The sequence below is a fragment of the Heterodontus francisci genome, unplaced genomic scaffold, assembly GCF_036365525.1.
Source record: "Heterodontus francisci isolate sHetFra1 unplaced genomic scaffold, sHetFra1.hap1 HAP1_SCAFFOLD_361, whole genome shotgun sequence".
NCBI classification, from domain to species: Eukaryota; Metazoa; Chordata; class Chondrichthyes; order Heterodontiformes; family Heterodontidae; genus Heterodontus; species Heterodontus francisci.
In genome coordinates, this window is record NW_027141946.1 from 968,412 (window position 1) to 977,466 (window position 9,055).

Sequence of the window (9,055 nt, forward strand, 5' to 3'; positions counted from 1 at the left end):
TCTAATTTAACAATTAACTGGAATATTGTCACCTGTGTATTTGTGATGACATCTAATTTAACAATTAACTGGAATATTACCACCTGTGTATTAGTGATGACATCTAATTTAACAATTAACTGGAATATAATCCCTTGTGTATTAGTGATGACATCTAATTTAACAATTAACTGGAATATTATCACCTGTGTATTAGTGATGACATCTAATTGAACAATTAACTGGAATATTATCCCCTGTGTAATAGTGATGACATCTAATTTAACAATTAACTGGAATATTATCACCTGTGTATTAGTGATGACATCTAATTTAACAATTAACTGGAATATTATCACCTGTGTATTAGTGATTACATCTAATTTAACAATTAACTGGAACATTATCCACTGTGTATTAGTGATAACATCTAATTTAACAATTAACCAGAATATTATCAACTGTGAATTAGTGATGACATCTAATTTAACAATTAACTGGAATATTATCACCTGTGTATTTGTGATGACATCTAATTTAACAATTAACTGGAATATTACCAACTGTGTATTAGTGATGACATCTAATTTAACAATTAACTGGAATATTATCCCTTGTGTATTAGTGATGACATCTAATTTAACAATTAACTGGAATATTATCCCCTGTGTATCAGTGATGACATCTAATTTAACAATTAACTGGAATATTACCACCTGTGTATTAGTGATGACTTCTAATTTAACAATTAACTGGAATATTATCACCTGTGTCTTAGCGATGACATCTAATTTAACAATTAACTGGAATATTATCTCTTGTCTATTTGTGATGACATCTAATTTAACAATCAACCAGAATATTATCAACTGTGTATTAGTGATGACATCTAATTTCACAATTAACTTCAATATTATCCCCTGTGTATTAGTGATGACATCTAATTTAACAATTAACTGGAATATTATCACCTGTGTATTAGTGATGACATCTAATTTAACAATTAACCAGAATATTATCAACTGTGTATTAGTGATGACATCTAATTTAACAATTAACTGGAATATTATCACCTGTGTATTAGTGATGACATCTAATTTAACAATTAACCAGAATATTATCCCCTGTGTATTAGTGATGATATCTAATTTAACAATTAACTGGAATATTATCACCTGTGTATTAGTGATGACATCTAATTTAACAATTAACTGGAATATTATCCCCTGTGTATTAGTGATGACATCTAATTTAACAATTAACTGGAATATTATCCCCTGTGTATTAGTGATGACATCTAATTTAACAATTAACTGGAATATTATCCCCTGTGTATTAGTGATGACATCTAATTTAACAATTAACAGCAATATTAACCCCTGTGTATTAGTGATGACATCTAATTTAACAATTAACTGGAATATTATCACCTGTGTATTAGTGATGACATCTAATTTAGTAATTAACTGGAACATTATCCACTGTGTATTAGTGATAACATCTAATTTAACAATTAACCAGAATATTATCAACTGTGTATTAGTGATGACATCTAATGTAACAATTAACTGGAATATTATAACCTGTGTATTAGTGATGACATCTAATTTAACAATTAACTGGAATATTTATCACCTGTGTATTAGTGATGACATCTAACTTAACAATTGACTGGAATATTATCCCTTGTGTATTAGTGATGACATCTAATTTAACAATTAACTGGAATATTATCCCCTGTGTATTAGTGATGACATCTAATTTAACATTTAACAGGAATATTATCCCCTGTGTATTAGTGATGATATCTAATTTAACAATTAACTGGAATATTATCACCCGTGTATTAGTGATGACATCTAATTTAACAATTAACTGGAATATTATCCCCTGTGTATCAGTGATGACATCTAATTTAACAATTAACTGGAATATTATCCCCTGTGTATTAGTGAAGACATCTAATTTAACAATTAACTGGAATATCATCCCCTGTGTATTAGTGATGTCATCTAATTTAACAATTAACTGGAATATTATCCCCTGTGTATTAGTGATGATATCTAATTTAACAATTAACTGGAATATTATCACCTGTTTATTAGTGATGACATCTAATTTAACAATTGACTGGAATATTATCCCCTGTGTATCAGTGATGACATCTAATTTAACAATTAAGTGGAATATTTCCACCTGTGTATTAGTGATGACATCTAATTTAACAATTAACTGGAATATTATCCCCTGTGTATTAGTGATGACATCTAATTTAACAATTAACTGGAATATTATCCACTGTGTATTAGTGATGACATCTAATTTAACAATTAACTGGAATATTACCACCTGTGTATTAGTGATGACATCTAATTTAACAATTAACTGGAATATTATCCCCTGTATATTAGCGATGACATCTAATTTAACAATTAACTGGAATATTATCACCTGTGTATTTGTGATGACATCTAATTTAACAATTAACCAGAATATTTTCAACTGTGTATTAGTGCTGACAGCTAATTTAACAATTAACTGGAATATTATCCCCTGTGTATTAGTGATGACATCTAATTTAACAATTAACTGGAATATTATCCCCTGTGTATTAGTGATGACATCTAATTTAACAATTAGCTGGAATATTATCCCCTGTGTATTCGTGATGACATCTAATTTAACAATTAACTGGAATATTATCACCTGTGTATTAGTGACGACATCTCATTTAACAATTAACTGGAATATTATCACCTGTGTATTTGTGATGACATCTAATTTAACAATTAACTGGAATATTATCACCTGTGTATTTGTGATTACATCTAAATTAACAATTAACTGGAATATTACCACCTGTGTATTAGTGATGACATCTAATTTAACAATTAACTGGAATATTATCCCCTGTGTATTAGTGATGACATCCAATTTAACAATTAACTGGAATATTAACCCCTGTGTATTAGTGATGACATCTAATTTCACAATTAACTGGAACATTACCACCTGTGTATTTGTGATGACATCTAATTTAACAATTAACTGGAATATTATCCCCTGTGTATTAGTGATGTCATCTAATTTAACAATTAACTGGAATATTATCCCCTGTGTATTAGTGATGACATCTAATTTAACTATTAACTGGAATATTATCCCCTGTGTATTAGTGATGACATCTAATTTAACAATTAACTGGAATATTATCACCTGTGTATTTGTGATGACATCTAATTTAACAATTAACTGGAATATTATCCCTTGTGTATTAGTGATGACATCTAATTTAACAATTAACTGGAATATTATCCCCTGTGTATCAGTGATGACATCTAATTTAACAATTAACTGGAATATTACCACCTGTGTATTAGTGATGACTTCTAATTTAACAATTAACTGGAATATTATCACCTGTGTTTTCGCGATGACATCTAATTTAACAATTAACTGGAATATTATCTCTTGTCTATTTGTGATGACATCTAATTTAACAATCAACCAGAATATTATCAACTGTGTATTAGTGATGACATCTAATTTAACAATTAACTTCAATATTATCCCCTGTGTATTAGTGATGACATCTAATTTAACAATTAACTGGAATATTATCACCTGTGTATTAGTGATGACATCTAATTTAACAATTAACCAGAATATTATCAACTGTGTATTAGTGATGACATCTAATTTAACAATGAACTGGAATATTATCCCCTGTGTATTAGTGATGACATCCAATTTAACAATTAACTGGAATATTATCCCCTGTGTATTCGTGAGGACATCTAATTTAACAATTAACTGGAATATTACCACCTGTGTATTTGTGATGACATCTAATTTAACAATTAACCAGAATTTTATCAACTGTGTATTAGTGATGACATCTAATTGAACAATTAACTGGAATATTATCCCCTGTGTATTAGTGATGACATCTAATTTAACAATTAACTGGAACATTATCCACTGTGTATTAGTGATAACATCTAATTTAACAATTAACCAGAATATTATCAACTGTGTATTAGTGATGACATCTAATGTAACAATTAACTGGAATATTATAACCTGTGTATTAGTGATGACATCTAATTTAACAATTAACTGGAATATTTATCACTTGTGTATTAGTGATGACATCTAACTTAACAATTGACTGGAATATTATCCCTTGTGTATTAGTGATGACATCTAATTTAACAATTAACTGGAATATTATCCCCTGTGTATTAGTGATGACATCTAATTTAACATTTAAATGGAATATTATCCCCTGTGTATTAGTGATGATATCTAATTTAACAATTAACTGGAATATTATCACCCGTGTATTAGTGATGACATCTAATTTAACAATTAACTGGAATATTATCCCCTGTGTATCAGTGATGACATCTAATTTAACAATTAACTGGAATATTATCCCCTGTGTATTAGTGATGACATCTAATTTAACAATTAACTGGAATATCATCCCCTGTGTATTAGTGATGTCATCTAATTTAACAATTAACTGGAATATTATCCCCTGTGTATTAGTGATGATATCTAATTTAACAATTAACTGGAATATTATCACCTGTTTATTAGTGATGACATCTAATTTAACAATTGACTGGAATATTATCCCCTGTGTATCAGTGATGACATCTAATTTAACAATTAAGTGGAATATTTCCACCTGTGTATTAGTGATGACATCTAATTTAACAATTAACTGGAATATTATCCCCTGTGTATTCGTGATGACATCTAATTTAACAATTAACTGGAATATTATCCACTGTGTATTAGTGATGACATCTAATTTAACAATTAACTGGAATATTACCACCTGTGTATTAGTGATGACATCTAATTTAACAATTAACTGGAATATTATCCCCTGTATATTAGCGATGACATCTAATTTAACAATTAACTGGAATATTATCACCTGTGTATTTGTGATGACATCTAATTTAACAATTAACCAGAATATTTTCAACTGTGTATTAGTGCTGGCAGCTAATTTAACAATTAACTGGAATATTATCCCCTGTGTATTAGTGATGACATCTAATTTAACAATTAACTGGAATATTATCCCCTGTGTATTAGTGATGACATCTAATTTAACAATTAGCTGGAATATTATCCCCTGTGTATTCGTGATGACATCTAATTTAACAATTAACTGGAATATTATCACCTGTGTATTAGTGATGACATCTAATTTAAAAATTAACTGGAATATTATCCCCTGTGTATTAGTGACGACATCTCATTTAACAATTAACTGGAATATTATCACCTGTGTATTTGTGATGACATCTAATTTAACAATTAACTGGAATATTATCACCTGTGTATTTGTGATTACATCTAAATTAACAATTAACTGGAATATTACCACCTGTGTATTAGTGATGACATCTAATTTAACAATTAACTGGAATATTATCCCCTGTGTATTAGTGATGACATCCAATTTAACAATTAACTGGAATATTAACCCCTGTGTATTAGTGATGACATCTAATTTAACAATTAACTGGAACATTACCACCTGTGTATTTGTGATGACATCTAATTTAACAATTAACCAGAATATTATCAACTGTGTATTAGTGATGACATCTAATTTAACTATTAACTGGAATATTATCCCCTGTGTATTAGTGATGACATCTAATTTAACAATTAACTGGAATATTATCACCTGTGTATTTGTGATGACATCTAATTTAACAATTAACTGGAATATTATCCCTTGTGTATTAGTGATGACATCTAATTTAACAATTAACTGGAATATTATCCCCTGTGTATCAGTGATGACATCTAATTTAACAATTAACTGGAATATTACCACCTGTGTATTAGTGATGACTTCTAATTTAACAATTAACTGGAATATTATCACCTGTGTCTTCGCGATGACAAATAATTTAGCAATTAACTGGAATATTATCTCTTGTCTATTTGTGATGACATCTAATTTAACAATCAACCAGAATATTATCAACTGTGTATTAGTGATGACATCTAATTTAACAATTAACTTCAATATTATCCCCTGTGTATTAGTGATGACATCTAATTTAACAATTAACTGGAATATTTTCACCTGTGTATTAGTGATGACATCTAATTTAACAATTAACCAGAATATTATCAACTGTGTATTAGTGATGACATCTAATTTAACAATGAACTGGAATATTGTCCCCTGTGTATTAGTGATGACATCCAATTTAACAATTAACTGGAATATTATCCCCTGTGTATTAGTGAGGACATCTAATTTAACAATTAACTGGAATATTACCACCTGTGTATTTGTGATGACATCTAATTTAACAATTAACCAGAATTTTATCAACTGTGTATTAGTGATGACATCTAATTGAACAATTAACTGGAATATTATCCCCTGTGTATTAGTGATGACATCTAATTTAACAATTAACAGGAATATTACCACCTGTGTATTTGTGATGACATCTAATTTAACAATTAACCAGAATATTATCAACTGTGTATTAGTGATGACATCTAATTTAACAATTAACTGGAATATTATCCCCTGTGTATTAGTGATGACATCTAATTTAACAATTAACTGGAATATTATCCCCTGTGTATTAGTGAAGACATCTAATTTAGCAATTAACTGGAACATTATCCACTGTGTATTAGTGATAACATCTAATTTAACAATTAACCAGAATATTATCAACTGTGTATTAGTGATGACATCTAATTTAACAATTAACTGGAATATTATAACCTGTGTATTAGTGATGACATCTAATTTAACAATTAACTGGAATATTTATCACCTGTGTATTAGTGATGACATCTAACTTAACAATTGACTGGAATATTGTCCCTTGTGTATTAGTGAGGACATCTAATTTAACAATTAACTGGAATATTATCCCCTGTGTATTAGTGATGACATCTAATTTAACAATTAAATGGAATATTATCACCCGTGTATTAGTGATGACATCTAATTTAACAATTAACTGGAATATTATCCCCTGTGTATCAGTGATGACATCTAATTTAACAATTAAATGGAATATTATCACCTGTGTATTAGTGATGATATCTAATTTAACAATTAACCGGAATATTATCCCCTGTGTATCAGTGATGACATCTAATTTAACAATTAACTGGAATATTATCCCCTGTGTATTCGTGATGACATCTAATTTAACTATTAACTGGAATATTATCCCCTGTGTATTAGTGATGACATCTAATTTAACAATTAACTGGAATATTATCCCCTGTGTATTAGTGGTGATATCTAATTTAACAATTAACTGGAATATTATCACCTGTTTATTAGTGATGACATCTAATTTAACAATTGACTGGAATATTATCCCCTGTGTAACAGTGATGACATCTAATTTAACAATTAAGTGGAATATTGCCACCTGTGTATTAGTGATGACATCTAATTTAACAATTAACCGGAATATTATCCCCTGTGTATTAGTGATGACATCTAATTTAACAATTAACTGGAATATTATCCCCTGTGTATTAGTGATGAGATCTAATTTAACAATTAACTGGAATATTACCACCTGTGTATTAGTGATGACATCTAATTTAACAATTAACTGGAATATTATCCCCTGTATATTAGCGATGACATCTAATTTAACAATTAACTGGAATATTATCACCTGTGTATTTGTGATGACATCTAATTTAACAATTAACCAGAATATTTTCAACTGTGTATTAGTGATGACAGCTAATTTAACAATTAACTGGAATTTTATCCCCTGTGTATTAGTGATGACATCTAATTTAACAATTAACTGGAATATTATCCCCTGTGTATTAGTGATGACATCTAATTTAACAATTAAATGGAATATTATCACCTTTGTATTAGTGATGATATCTAATTGAACAATTAACTGGAATATTATCCCCTGTGTATTAGTGATGACATCTAATTTAACAATTAAATGGAATATTATCACCTGTGTATTAGTGATGATATCTAATTTAACAATTAACCGGAATATTATCACCTGTGTATTAGTGATGACATCTAATTTAACATTTAACTGGAATATTATCACCCGTGTATTAGTGATGACATCTAATTTAACAATTAACTGGAATATTATTCCCTGTGTATCAGTGATGACATCTAATTTAACAATTAACTGGAATATTATCCCCTGTGTATTAGTGATGACATCTAATTTAACTATTAACTGGAATATTATCCCCTGTGTATCAGTGATGACATCTAATTTAACAATTAACTGGAATATTACCACCTGTGTATTAGTGATGACTTCTAATTTAACAATTAACTGGAATATTATCACCTGTGTTTTCGCGATGACATCTAATTTAACAATTAACTGGAATATTATCTCCTGTCTATTTGTGATGACATCTAATTTAACAATCAACCAGAATATTATCAACTGTGTATTAGTGATGACATCTAATTTAACAATTAACTTCAATATTATCCCCTGTGTATTAGTGATGACATCTAATTTAACAATTAACTGGAATATTATCACCTGTGTATTAGTGATGACATCTAATTTAACAATTAACCAGAATATTATCAACTGTGTATTAGTGATGACATCTAATTTAACAATGAACTGGAATATTATCCCCTGTGTATTAGTGATGACATCCAATTTAACAATTAACTGGAATATTATCCCCTGTGTATTAGTGAGGACATCTAATTTAACAATTAACTGGAATATTACCACCTGTGTATTTGTGATGACATCTAATTTAACAATTAACCAGAATTTTATCAACTGTGTATTAGTGATGACATCTAATTGAACAATTAACTGGAATATAATCCCCTGTGTATTAGTGATGACATCTAATTTAACAATTAACTGGAACATTATCCACTGTGTATTAGTGATAACATCTAATTTAACAATTAACCAGAATATTATCAACTGTGTATTAGTGATGACATCTAATGTAACAATTAACTGGAATATTATTACCTGTGTATTAGTGATGACATCTAATTTAACAATTAACTGGAATA